The 14,913-nt window shown below is 43.4% G+C and overlaps 1 protein-coding gene and 1 pseudogene across 12 annotated transcripts in view; one reads left to right on the top strand and one right to left on the bottom strand.

The window, feature by feature from the left end:
• The window catches only part of KIAA1217 (KIAA1217 ortholog), a 252,662-nt gene that overhangs the window by 29,956 nt on the left and 207,793 nt on the right, over window positions 1-14,913 (top strand). The window lies entirely within an intron of this gene.
• LOC136654480 (5S ribosomal RNA) lies at window positions 13,110-13,226 on the bottom strand (annotated as a pseudogene).

Here is a 14,913-nt window from a genome sequence, read left to right as displayed (position 1 = left end):
TCGGAGATTACATAAATAGCCATTTTAATGTCATTAGCAGGTTTATGTAAGTACCATTGAGACAGTCGTAGAAAAGAAAAGCTGTCCCATAGTGTCACTGTGTAAGAAAACTGGCTTTTCAATGTAAAATTATTCTCTAGCATCTGATTGTGCTAAGGGGTGTGTGTGTATGTGCTGCACTTTGACAATAGCAGCTTACTATAAAGCTTTAAAAAGTATGTCAGAGACGGCTCTGTGTATTTGAGCAAATCCCTCCATTTCTGCTTGCTGGAAAGAATCATCTTAAATAACATGCAGATGTATTAGGCTAATCTGGGCGGTTTACATTTTTACTGTGGATTCTTTTCTGAAGTGGAGGGAACTGTGGTGTCACATTAAAAATAATGCAGAAGAGCTTTCCTGGTTGCAATTTTTCTTTTTGTTTTACGTTGACTGCCTTAAAAAAAAAGAAGTCAACTTGTGTTCACACTTGTCGCTTGGTGATGAGACTCCGCTGTGTGAGGCACAGGAAGCATCTGTAGCCCTCTAATATAGTAATAGCTGTCAACAAAACTACATTTAATGGTGGCTGCGGTTGTTTTATTGGGCTTTGAGCTGCGTTTGTAACTTGACATTGTCTCACACATTGCAAAACCTTTCAGCTGGAAATGCACATAGCTGTGGCACCAGCTCTTCTGTGAGTGAGGCACAGCTTTTGGGCACTTATAGGTCTGAGGTCTGGAAGCGTGGTGAACACCTGGAAAAGAAAGGGGCAGAAAGCAAGCAGGTGACAAGGGAACTGACTGGAAGCTTAAAGCGTGCTTCCACAACGAGTGGCCAAGGACATGAAACAGACTTTCATTGAAGAACTTGGTCAAAGTATTACCCACAAGAACATTTTGTGTGAAATGGGAGGGAGGGAACTTTGGGGTGTGAAAAGTCCGCCTTCAACTCATTCCTTCTGCAGTTGTTGGCACACTTGCTTCAAGTGTGGGATGCTTTCCTGGTTTCCAAAGCTGTGCCACAGTATCACTGCCCAGTACCAGACTAGGCAAGCATTCTTATGTTGTTCAAGGCAACAGGGCAATGCTTTTTCTTTTCAGAAAAGAGCAAGCTTTGCCCAGTTGCCGTATTGAGGGCATTGTCTTTCTTCACATTCTGTGTTGCAACCTCATAGCACAGTCGAGGAATTCTCTAGTGATGGCCAATTCTCCAGTGGGAAATAGTTCCCTCCCTACCTCAGCAACATATTGCTGCATGCCCTTGCAAACTGCAAGTAGTTTTGTAGCCACCAACTCAAACAGTGCTGGCACTCAGTTCCTAGGAGTATTGGAACAAAGCTCTGCACTGGGGCCCCCGTGGCACCCTTTGCCCATCCCAGAGAGTGAATTGAGCACCACCACTGCCTCTGGTACCTGTTCTGGTGTTAAGTTGCTGAGGACCTTGGGAGAACCACTTGTACTGAGCCCTCCACGGCACCTGTCCCCTGATGGCATCACTAGTTGGTATCACCCAATGTGGAAACAGGGCAAGGGCAGTGCCTGATGGGCAAGTACCATAGTCATCAGTGCTGTATCAGCCAACCAGGTGGACCCTCTGATGGGAACAGGCTATTGACCAGGCCTCAACTTGGCCAACTGCTGATGTCACCCCAAAACAATAACAAAAGGAGGGAGTTCAGCTTCACAGCCTTTGAATCTAAAGCCAGTGTGACCTATTGGAGGTTGCTGGATTCCAGAAAAGGCACAACTTTCTGATGAAATGGGTTCTAGTCCACTGTAGGTCATGCTACAACAAATCTGTCCATCTTTTAGAGTGCCATTTGTTGTTTCTGCAACAGACTGAGATGGTAACTCCTCTGGGAGACATTTGAAAGGCTTAGTAAACAGAAAGCAAATTGATGTCATGGGATTGTGTCTTCATTTTTGCAGCTGTTCAGTTGGACCAGGAATACAAAATTGTATGTAAATTTACAAAATTTACAAAATTCATGTAAATTATGTTAATGATGTGCAAACACAATATGCAAATAAACTAGCTCTTTGACTCCTTTTATATTTGTACAAATTGCCTGCTTCTGCAGTAGAGCCTAAGAGAAAACACTTTCTCTGGCTTTAGTATGGTAGTATTTGGGCTAAGTGTGAAAAAATTCCTTCTATACTCTTGAACACAGCAATGAGACAGAGGTGTCAGCCAGTGCAGGAGCTCATTGCATCACTTCCTCTTTACAACCTCCTCCTATACCAGGCCATACAGAATAAATTACAACATAATATGCATAGCCTAAGTGTAGTGACATCACTAGGATTGGTGTCACCCCATTAATTTATTTTAATATATAACAGTACAGGTCACCCAACAAATCAGTGGCCAACATGATGACACTCACACAACTGAATAAGAGTTCTAGTATTAGCTCTGATACAGAGAAATGAGAGCTAACTAATACTAACACCTTATTGGTTCCCTGCTGTGTCATAACACCTCATTGGATCTTGGAACAACCAGTCTCATTGGTCGGTTTTGAGTCAAGAAAATCCACTTTTTGTTACAGTTGCAGTTATATTTTCCTTTTCTGGTTATTTGGCTGTAACTTTTGATATAATGCAGATATCTTAAAATGCTTTGTTTCATTGCACTTTGTATGACACTTTGCATATAATGACGTTGGTATTATTCAAAACTACCAAGATTTTCACAGTTTTGGCCAGTAGTGGCATCACCCCCCCTCCGGTGTCACCCGGTGCAGTCGCACCCCTGCACCCCCTAGTGACGCCATTGAGTGAGAGAACCAAAGAGTATGCATTTTCAGGTTATTTTGTTGTGATCCAGATTCGTGTTATAACCATGGCTTATAATGGCCAATTCATTGTTGCTTTTTCTTGTGCATACACTTGCTGTTGGTGCTGAGTAAAAATTAAAGATAGAAAATTGGGTATAGATCAGTGGTTGAGCACACATCTGATGTACAAAGGTCCCAGGTTCAATCCTTGGCATCTCCAGATATTGCTGGAAAATAATATCCAGTACTATCCCTGAAACCCAGAACAACCCTTTCTAGTCAATACTGGCCTAGAAGGACCGCCGGTTACAGCTTTCTTTTGTATGCCTGCGTTTATGCTTCATACCTTCTTTTATGTACTGCCAGTATTTTGCTTTCTTTATCCAGTGATTGGAGAACCTATTCTCATGTTTGTCCTGCAAATCTTGTTCAAAGCCTGTTTTCTTTTCAGTGTGATTAGGTCTTTAAGATATTAATAAGTTTGACTGAGAAGAGGGTACCTTAATTGAAAGAAAAATCATTATTGTACTCCTAAGGGACAGTTCACAAACTGCTCGAGTGTGTTGACACTGATTTAGTCCCGCTGAAGTCAATTAAATGTTGCCAGCTAAAGGGCAGTTATGATGTTATAAACTGTTGCTCTGTAAGTACCTCTTGTGGCCCACCTGATCCCCCCCTTCAGGCACTTTGTGAACTGGGTTGCAGGGATAGGTTGGCTGGGGAGGGGGGCATGCTGGTGTGTAGATGGCCCTACTTTTGAGCAGAGAGTTGGAGAAGATGGCAGCCTGTGTATCTTCCAAATACATTTCTGTTTCATAATGATGTACACAACTTTTTTGTTTCCTTCCCATGGTAAATGGAGTATTTCAAGGCATATTCGTCACGTAGACACATGCTCCAGTTTAGCTGGGGGGATGTGTCTGCACTCTCTTGCTATCACAACTAGGCCATCTGGTCATTTCAGCACTCAAAGGGCTCTGCTGTGCCTGCAGGGCAAACAGCATATCTGGGGATTCAGAGTTGCTGCCAACACCTGTTTGGGTCAAACCAGGTATGGCGCGCATAACATCTTTTTTGCTTCTGTCATCTCCCACTCCCCCAGTGAAAAGAGTTGCTTCCAGAGGGGCTGATCAGGGTTGAGGGCAAGGTGCATGAGGTGATATTAACCCTATGCTCTGCCATCATCCTGATGAAAACCCTATCCAGAGGGCTTTGATTAGCCCTGGAAAGACATCTAGCAGTTTTCTTGAATGAAAATTTGGAATTTTCTCTCCCAGGTCTAAAATTAACTGCAGGGAGATTTTAATTGGGACTGTGGTGACAGGGATAACAGGCAGAAATTTCTTCCTGATTCTGATCTCCTCTCAACTAAGCTCCATGGTAGCTTGTTTCAGGGTGGGGGGGGGAGGGGAGCAGTGAAAACTGTTTAGAATTATTTCAACTTCTGTCTTCTGTGCCATTTGATGGGTTCAGACCCAACATGGTTTGTAGCCAGATTGTCAGAAAAGATGAAGGGGAAATGTCAGGGTTTGATTATGGTATAGCAACTGGTGTCTGCTTCTGGAGAGTGGCGAACACCTTGACGTCCTGAAGCAGCATCACTCAAACTGTGGGTCAGGACCCACTAGGTGAACTGCAAGCCAATTTTGGATGGGTCACGTAGCACCTAGCTCAACCGCCACTGAAAATACAGAGCTGAACATACAGGTACAGAGCTTCTGGGTAGGGCAGACTCCCGGTGGAAGAGAAACATGGTGCTGAATAGGTAGGAAGTTGAAATGCTGGAAAGGGGGAGGGCTATGTGGTTGGAGAAGGATCCAGGTTAGCATTCTGCTTTGACTTCTACATAGGAATGCTTGAATTCCAAGCTATTCAAAATAACAGCGCAAGTGCACTGTGTGATGAGACCTTTGGCTGACTGCAGCTTAGGTTTAAAGCCTAAGGATGCAATCCTGACTCACCCTTGGGCCAGTCCAGGAGGGTCACAAACATGCCGAGCTGAATTCAGCCTCTGCGCCGATGGAGGGAGCGAGCCTTGCGTCAGCTGATGCAGGGCTCTATGGAGGGTGGGGAGGAGGCGGGAGGGAGATGTTCTGGGGTGGGAGGAGGGTGAACAGAGTGTGGTCCTGGGGGTAGGCAGGCAGGTGGGGAGCAGGAGGCGGGGCTGGGATCCGAGTCAGGAGGTAGTGCAAGTCCAAGAGGACCCATAGGAGCCACATTGGCTTACCTGGGGGTAAGGGGAAGAGTTTCCCCTTACCTTTGGCTGAGCCATTTTGCAGCCCTATCTTGAGCTGGATAGTACACAAGCCTCCTGGCTTGTCTGTTGCAGTGCAAGTTAGGATTGTGCTGTAAGTTGATGAGGTCACTTCTGGCCATGACATCACTTCTGGTGGGTTCTGACAAATTGTCATTCTAAAAAGTGGGTCCTGGTGCTAAAAAATTTGAGAGCCACTGTCCTAAGGTCCTTTTTGACCCCTTTGGGCAACCCAAAACCTTTTGCTCCTATGTCTTGTTAGGAGTGCCCTTCGAAGCAGCTTTTTAGGGAAGGAGGAGTCTTCATTTCCAGAGGCCGTTTACCTTTGACAGAGTCCAATACCTGCTGGTATTTCAGCCACGCCCAACAGCAGCTATGCAAGCCAAGCCATGAAAAACCGGTATTTTCTATTTGTGAATTATATCTACACCCTAATGTGCAAGAACATTGCTCACAGCTGTGTCTCAATGCGCTTACCGCATAGACAATGTTGTGAAGGCAGTATCTGGAGATCTGTATGATTCAGCCACACCAGGCAGTTTCCTCAATGGTTTGAGACGCTTTGGTGGCCGGGAATATGAGCACAGACGTGGGTCGGTCTGTTAGTTCTCTGCCAAAAGGACCACCGAGAAAAAGGAGCTTCTCATCTCTCTGCTGTTCCTGTGGCATATACCAAGTGAACCAGGTACAGCAGGCTTGTGTGTGCTACGGATCTGCAGCTTTGTTGCGTAGCTTCAAGTTGTTATACAGTTCATATGTGGCTATACAGGAAAAGTAACCACCTTCAAGCATGCATGACTGGCAGAGGAAGGTTTATTATTGTTTGAGACTGCATTTTAGATGTTTGGCTACTTATCAAAGACTGTTTCAAAGAACTCAGCAATACAATTGCTCTCAGCTTTGCCACAGCCATATGATGTGATTTATCATTGAGTTTCAACACTGAACATTACATCCAAGAGCATTATTTTAATTACTTGGAAATGATCTTGTCAAAAATTATTTATTTATTTATTTATTTATTTACTTATTTACTTACTTACTTACTGCATTTGTATTCCGCCTTTCTCCCCGAAGGGACCATATAATGAACATGTAAAGTATAATGTACATGTTGCAATTGTTCCATGAGTTGTGATAGCTGGTAGGTTGTGGACTTTCTGTATTTTGAATAAGGTATATTATGGAAAGGGCTACAGAATGATAGCATGTGCTCGTAAGCTATGCAGATAACAAAAGTTGTGTAGTTTTATTGCATAGCTTAAGCTATGCACGTTTATTGTTGTTGGGTTTTTTGTTGTTGTTTTTTGTTATCAGTATTATGGAATTTCTTGCTCTGCAACCAATTTTTTTTTTCTTTTTAAGTGGAGTGAGAAATAGCATAGAGATGGCTCAGCCCTGGAATCTGTTTTCCGTGGCACATCTCGGGTTGGAAGCATAGGAAATTATGAGAGTTTCTTTGAGGTCGAGCAGAGTACTTTTCCCTCACTGCCTTGGTAACCACAAGCAGCTTCCATGCATATGCGCTTAGAGAAATAATCCTTTAAATCAGAGGGCCTAATTTTTCAGCAAAGCACTTTCATTTTAAAATTGAGTGATGCATGTTCAGTCTTGCTTCTGTTTCAGTCGGTTACAATGGGGCTGTGAACAAGCATGTTCACAAATAATAGAGAGCGATTATACATAGATCGAGATAGAGCTTGTTTAATAGGCACAGCACTCTGCAATACTTCTTTCTTTCATTCATTCTTCAGAATAAGTTGCTTTTATTCAGGGGACTGTATCGGAGAGAGGCGAGTTGTCCACAGTGCATGTTTCAAATGAGTTTGGAGACCACATCTTTGAAGTCCAAAGCCAATGTTCTGTCCCTTGGACTCCATTGCCCTGAGTGGGCTTAAAAACAAATTACCTGGCTGGTCCGTAACAAGATCAATCTAGTCATAACAAGGTAATTCCACAGCCAAAAGTGCCTTGATGAGGACCTCTGGGATCTTCACAAACTGGACACAATGATGACAGCCCTGTTCTTGCCTCTTGGTGTTATAGTATCCCTGAGTACGGAGGTTCGAGTCTTCATCATCATTGTAGGCCTAACAGTTGCTGGCAGGCCTATTCTCCTCATGCCTGTAGGAAAGCTTAATTTTATTCAGTAGATCAGCCTCACTCTGGTAATGTGATGACACTGCTTAAGCACCTGGGGTGAATTCAGGAAACACCTCATAGCTAACCAATTAAGGTGAACAGTCTTCAGCTGTGCAGAAAAGTGATCACTAACGAAGGGAACACAAGTTGAGCTCCTTATGTAATTTATTGTAATGATAAAGTAACGCAGGGGATAGCTCCCTTTTAAATTCCTTTTAAACTGGTATAACAAGACATGTAATTGGAAAGGAATGAGAGTTGTCTATCTTTATTCATGCAAAAATGAATCCAATGTGACAGACCTGGAATGTAGTGCAGTGTCATTGCTGGGAATCATTTGTGTGGTGATACTACTGCCACTGAGGAATCAGGAGGCAAGCTGGTCAGGTGGAAATGCTGGCAGGCTTTGGCCCTCAGCCACTGTCCACTTTGGCCAACCCCTGACACCATTCATGAGAACAGTCCCGCTGGATCAGGCCAAAGGCCCATCTAGTCCAGCTTCCTGTATCTCACAGTGGCCCACCAAATGCCCCAGGGACCACACCAGATAACAAGAGACCTGCATCCTGGTGCCCTCCCATTCCTGGTGCCCTCCCATTCCTGGTCCAGTGGATAGTGTGTTGAACTGCTTCACTGGTTCATTTGGTGGCTGCAGACAAGCCACTTTCCTTTGATCTCTTCCTGTAATATAGTTATATTGGCTTTACACCTCACAAAATGCTGAGGAACAAAACAAACCTTTGATTGCAAAACAAAATGCTATCAAGTGTTGTGTTCCAAGGATGAATGTTTTTGGTTATGTTGATTTTCCTTTGGATCTGTCCAAAGTAATGCTATTATTACCCACAGATCCTGAAAATCCCACTCCTGTGTCAAATATGATCTTTCCCTGTTACTAGAAAGCATCACACTCTCCCCAACCTGTCCTTTGCTGCCTGCCAGATTTCATCTGAACAACAGCCCTTTGTTGCATTTGGTGTTGTATACAAGAGAGATGCTTTTTTTTGTGAAGATTGTGCTCCTTTCAGTAAATTAGATGAAGCGCCACGAGTTTAAAAGTCTGTTTAATGTACATTCAGTTTTCTTTATATGCAGGTTTGCTATCTGCGAGGGGCAGAATTGACACCTGTCTCTTGCAATCTGCGACTCTGTTCTCATTATCTGCGAATACTATGTTGGCGCACGCAGGTTGGGATGGGGGCTCAGCGCAGCTACGATTCAGCTGATGGTGGTTGCGGTAATCGAATCCAGCGAATTATACTCCTCATTTTTTTAGAAAGTTGCCTGGATTGGGTCAGTTTTTCACATCCAGCAGGCAATGGTATTAACCCGTGGAGAATTGTTGGACACATCTATGTCTGCTTCCAGATTTGTACCACCATCTAGGCAACATCTCGGGGTTCCGGCTGAACCTTCACAACCCTGGTGATGATTAGAGGTCTCTGGAATGCTACCTGAGGGCTGCTTTGGGAGTGGGGCAAGCAAGAGAAAGGTGGAGGAGGAGCAGGGCAGGTGCAGCAACCGCCTCACCGCAGCTGAACTCTGAGGCTTCGTTATTGGGCCAGCAACCTTCAGCAAATCGAGGGATAGCCGGCGTGGAGGAGGAAGCATCAGATGTTGGAGATGTTGAAGAGTCATCACTGTTACCCAGTCCCATAAGACCAGGGGTTCTTAAACTCTCCAGGAGTTTGAGCCCTGCTGTAAGTCCTTCCAGGGGAGGAGGGGAGGGAGTGTTACGATTGCAAGAATTGTGTTGCTTTGGAGGTGTGCTTTGGAGAGGGCCCAGAGGCTTGCTTCCACTTACCAGAGTCTGGAGCAAGCTCCCAGGGGTGCGGGGAGCCCTGCACCAGCCTCCACAGGGCCCCCCCCCCCAAAGCACGCAAACTGTCAAAATAATGATTGCAACCCACTTCTGGTTTTGCGACCGGAAACCGCAAGTGGGTCGAAGTCATTATTTTGAATGTCTGCGCACTTCGGGGAGACCTGTGAAAGCAAGCCCCTGTGCCCCTCCAAAGCGACGCGATTCTGGTGATCACATCGCTGCCTCCCCCTTTCCCCGCCCCTTAAGGGTGCAGAGGCCAGGGCTCTCTGGCTGGGGCGTTGTGACGTTCCAGTTTGAGAACCACTGTCATAGACTTCAAGGTTCATAAAGTTCATCAAATGTATTATGAAAAGGGTCCTCTGGAGCCTAACCCCATTTTTGCTGTAATCTCAGTGATTCAGTATCAGCTAACTCAGTATCCACCAAGTTTTCCAGGAACCTAATCCTAGCACAGTGTTTCCCAAACTTGACCTACTGACGCATTGGCCACGGCTCCTCATTAGGATTACAATCCTATACATTGTAGAGGGCAGCAGGTTTTTGCAAGGATTCCGTGGCTCTCCTGGCAGGTTTCTGCAGCCATGGCTCACAGTTTAGGAACCACTGCCCTAGCAGATAACAAGAACTGACTGCTTTGGTGTACCTTTTCATGGTTTGGAATACAGGTACAATTTCTATGGAATCCAATTAATTTATTTACAGATACTGTATTTCAACATTATCCCTTTGTAAATGGTAGGAAGATGAGAATTCAGACTGTGTCCAGGATCCAAGCCACAGACCAGCAGAGAACTATACAACCTGTCAAAAATAAAAACATTCGGATATCACTGAACATGCCTTTTCCTTCTTGCCTTGCAAATGTCACTACAAATTTATAAAACAGAATTGCAGCACTGCATACGAGTTAGTTTGCTCATTGTAAATCTTGGGGCAGTTAGAGAGAGAAATGATAAACCAATTGCTTGTTGATCACACAAATGCTTAGGCATGCTCTGGGTTGAAAATACAGTGCTGTACTGTACTTCCAGGAACTAGGTAATGACCTTATGCAGAGATGGGCTGTTTAGTAATAATCACTCAGGATTGAGAAGTAATTATAACAGCAAGCTTGCTCTTCCTGAAAATGAATGGGTGCCAGAACACAGACCCCCGCGTCCGTGTGTGTGTGTGTGTGTGTGTGTGTGTGTGTGTGTGTGTGTGTGTGTGTGTGTAAAACAGACATACTTATGTTGCATTTATGCAATTTTAATGTGTGGAAATCAAAATTAATAATAGGGACTTTCTATAAGATGCTATCTCCATATATTGTCCCATTTCTGTCAGTACTGTTGACACTAGCTGCAGCAGCTGTCCAGGATTTTAGGGTCTTTCCCAGCCTTACATGGAGATGCCAGAGTCTGAACTGAGGACCTTCTGCTTACAAGGCAGGTGCTCTACCTGTGAGCTATAGGCCAACTTTGAACTTCTCCCACATTCATAAAAAGAACCAAAAAATGAGTGAACCCCAAAAGAATATCTTATTTTAACCAACACAGAAATACACATTAAGTATTTAAATGTATACAGTACAGCAGCGTTTCTCAAACTGGGTTGAGACCTGCTTGGTGGGTCACGATTTTATTTCTGGTGGGTCTCACAGAGCCTCCAATGAAAACACAGGTGATGGAAAGATCAGATAACTAATTGCCTCAAACCCTGAGGCTATTCAAAAATCAGATAGCTGCTAACTGCCTTGCAAAGAGCTGAGCTCCTGCAGTTTGCAAGCTTGTAAGGAGATAAATGTTTGAGTATCTTTTTTCTGGTGTGCTTTTTTCCAAGTCTGTCAGTGTCAGGTAGCGGGGGCAGGAGAAGGCTGGGTCACTTAACTAAGCCTCTCCTCTTGAGTCTATTCATTAGGGCTGCCTCATTATGAGAAATAGATCAAGTTTTTTTTGTTTTTTGTTTTTTGTTTGGGTTTTTTGCAAGCAAGCAAGCAAACAAATAAAATATTACTTGTAAATAATAAATATTTCTTTATAAATCATCTTTTTAAAAGTTTTGTAAAGCTAGATGGGTCCTAATAGCATGTCATTTTAAAAAGTGGGTCCTGGCGCTAAAACATTTGAGAACCTCTGCTGTAGAGTATTAGCCAATTGTAGTCTTCCAGTAGTTGAACACTCCAAAAAGATAGATCCTCCACTGAAGACCTTCCTGTGTACTCCCGAATATTGAGGCAGCAGGTATGCCTGAAGTCATTAGTTAGTCAACCCCAATGACTCAGTGAGGAAACAAATTTCTGTCACCTGAATTGGATGTGCATAGACCTGTGTAATTTTTACTACTAACTTTTCATGGATCCCTAAGACTTCAACCCATAAAGGTGTAAGCAGGTCTATAAGCAGTGTCTGAGCTGGTACTTGGCATGAAATGTCATTGCCTTAAGACTGCAATCCTAACCAAGCGTACCTGGGAGTAAGCTCCATTGAACTCAGTGGGAAGTACTTCTGTGTAGACATGCCTTGAATTGTGCTGTTAGGCTCAGTCAAGAGTGAAGTGCCAGTGTGGATTAGAGTGTGATGTTGTGGTTGAGAGCTGCATTTGGACCAGGATGTCCCCGGGCTTGTAGCAGGCTACAAGAATGGTGGAATGCTGGGTGAAGTCTGGGGTTAGGATTTCCACCATATACTTCACTGTGATTTCTCTTTTGGATTTGTGTAATGTATCCCAAAGTTTGAGTATAATCAAAGTGACATTATGTAGGTGCTTTGAATAAAATAAAATGGGTACATGGGATGTCCCTAGCTTCAGCTGAGGACACAAGAGTTTGCTTAATCACCAGTTGTTGAAGGTTCATGAAATGATGCTTCTGTGACCTTTTCCATCACTTTCTCCTTCATAATACTGGAAGGAAAGATATGTATTGGAATGGTGGGTGTTTTTTTTTAATTAAATGGCTTACCTGAATAGTATCCACATCTGGAGATATATTTATTTCCATTGCTGGATGAGGTTCCAAAAAGGAAGATGAGTGACAGCTTGACATTAAACAACTGTATACCTGAGTGCATTAGTGGGAATGGAAATAATGTGCTTGACTTTCTTTATATTTAGTCTGACGCATTATTACAGCTTTCACTTCTCTGTTCTGTGTATTTGTTTTCAGCCTGTAACTAGAGCAGTAATTGTTTGGGAGAATAAATTCTTTTTTTTTTTTTTTTTGGAATTACAGTTGTTAAGACCCATTATACAAAATTGATCTTAGGTATGAACCATTCTTTTCCTTGATCTAACTGAAAGGGAACATTTTTGAGGAATTTTAGGGGGGGGGGAACACTTATTTTATTTTAGTAACATGTAAGGAAAATCAAATTTATTGGATTTCATGAAGTCAGAGCACTACTGGGTGTGAGATTTGATTACCCTGGAACAGAAACTGAGGGTCATTGTGCTTCCATTTGCTGTTCCTTTTCCTTGAGTTGTGGTATTTTTAGCCATACAACAACCTCATCAGGCAGGTTCAGGTGGGAGATTTCAGTTTGCCCAAGGCTGCCCAATCAGCTCCTCGGCTGAACCTTGGTTATTTCAGACCATGGCCTAACATTCTATCTACTTCACTACACTGTTCCCCAAATAATATAGTTACCAGAGAGAGAACTGGAGCCTCATATCTTGATGCTCCTACCCTAAGATTAATGTCAGAGTCTCCACACTCTGCCTTTCACTACTGAAGACACGGTGGATAGGTACAAAAGGCTAATCTTTTTGGTGGTGGTACCAAAATTATGAAATGTCCTTCCTGGAACTTGCTTCTAGGCCTTCTCTCTCCCCTTATTTAGGCAGATACTTAACTGCTTGCATTTTGATAGCTCTTTATTTCGTGCCAGCAATCTAATATAAAAGTAATAATTGTTAAGAATAACACTATGACATGAAAAGCCCAGATATCTATCATATAATCTACTTAGGGAATCAACATTTATTTGAATCAAATGACAACAAAAATTGCTTGCTGTGCCCCCCTCCCTCTGCTGTCAGAGAAATGTGGATGATCTGGATGCAAATTCCTTTTGAGTGTATTCCCTGTTGAGAGAAGTGCCCATTATTGCACCACAGGTTGGCAACCTTCAGTCTCGAAAGACTATGGTATAAGCCTACAGCACCCGGTATTCCCAGGCGGTCTCCCATCCAAGTACTAACCAGGCCTGATCCTGCTTAGCTTCCAAGATCAGACGAGATTGGGCATGTGCAGGGTAACAGTTGCTGCTCCAGTATTATTATTGCACCAAACCTTGTATTAAATAGTAGACACATATAGCTGGCACACAAATGCAGTCCTTTGCAGAAAAGCATCTATTTTTTTTGGTTCCCTGGATGATGCTTACATGATACGTTCCAAGTGGCAATTTCCGCAAGCAGAAGGCCTGTTTCTCTGGCCTGAAGCCTAAATTTCAAGCAGTGACCCAAGAGACAGCGTTATATTTTCACATGCAAGGATGCCCAATTAAGGATAGACAAATACAGATTTTTAAATAGGTGTTTTGACAGCTGTCGCACCAATGAAAACGAGACAATAACCTGTCAAACTAGGACAGCCAGTTTAAAAACACACGTAAACAGGTGGTGGGTTGTTAGGAACACGCAATAAAAATCACTGCTCAAAAGCTAGGGTTTCCTCTATTGAAGCTACCTGCCTCTCTCTGTGTGTATATGTGCACGTGCATGTTTTGTAGTCTTTGCAGTTAGTGTGTTTAATTTATCCTGAAATAGCTTGAAATTATAGGTTTGGGTACTACATTGACCCCCAGTGGGTTAAGCTTTCTATCTGTACTGTTGAAATTACACTATGCTCATAATGTTACGTGTTGCTCCTTGTCTTGATTCTTGTTTCTTGTTACAGACCAACCATTTCCCTGGCCAAACAGGGCTAATTACCTGCACCCCTTTGCCTCGCTGCCATTCTTGGGTCTTTATTACTTTTTCGCTTCTTGCCTTAAACCAGTGGATGATTAAATTTGTGTTTAGCTCCTAAGAAATGCCTCCCTTTAGAACCATCAGTCTGTAGGTGATTCTGTCTGCTCGGCTTGAATAATGCTGAGATGACACCAGTCACTTTATTCATTGTTACTAGGAATTAAAAAGGAGCTAAAATATCATCTACTGTTGCAGTTCTCAAACTCCTCACCATCCTTACCTTGCATGAAATATCAGCGGACTACCCACTTTAAACATTTTCCATTTTCAGGCTTTCCATCTCCAAAATGGCTCGTATCCATAATGTAAAAGTTTCATTCTAAATTTAGATTCCTCATGTAGGTTTCTGGCATGAATAATAAAAATAAGTTCATCTTTTGTTGACTTTTTTTTAAAAAAGTATTTATTCTTAGGCATTTTGTTACAGTAAACCTGAGGTTCTCAAACTGGGACATCACAATGTCCCAGCCTGAGAGCCTCAGTCTCTGGCTTCTTAAGGGGAAAGGCAGTGATGCAATCCCCAGGATCACACTGCTGCTGGGGGCCAACGGGATGTTTACTTACAGGGTGATGCAGTGGCCTCCAGGAGGTGTGGGAAGCCCCACAGTGCCCTCCGCAGGGTTCCCCACGTTTTAGAGTAGTAGAAATAAGCAATCGGAAACAACTTCTGGTTTTGCAATTGCAAACCGGGTTTCCAATCATTTATTTTGACTATTCTAAGACTTGAGGAGCCCTGTGGAGCATTCCATGGAGCGCTCAGCACCTCTTGGAGGCTGCTGCATCACCCTGTAAGTGAACCCTTCCATGGCCTCTGGCAGCAGCACAATCCTGGGGATCACGTCACTGCCTTTTCCTTTCTACCGCCCTTAAGAGGCCAGAGACTGAGGCTCTCAGGCAGGGGCGTTGTGATGCCCCAGTTTTGAGAACCTCAGGTCTACTGTAACAAAAAGTCTAAGAATAAATTAATTTATTTTTTTTACA

This window comes from Tiliqua scincoides, chromosome 5 (assembly GCF_035046505.1).
Source record: "Tiliqua scincoides isolate rTilSci1 chromosome 5, rTilSci1.hap2, whole genome shotgun sequence".
In the NCBI taxonomy this organism is placed as follows: Eukaryota; Metazoa; Chordata; class Lepidosauria; order Squamata; family Scincidae; genus Tiliqua; species Tiliqua scincoides.
The sequence above is the reverse complement of the archived record's forward strand: the minus strand, read 5'-3'. Positions and strand labels throughout refer to the sequence as shown.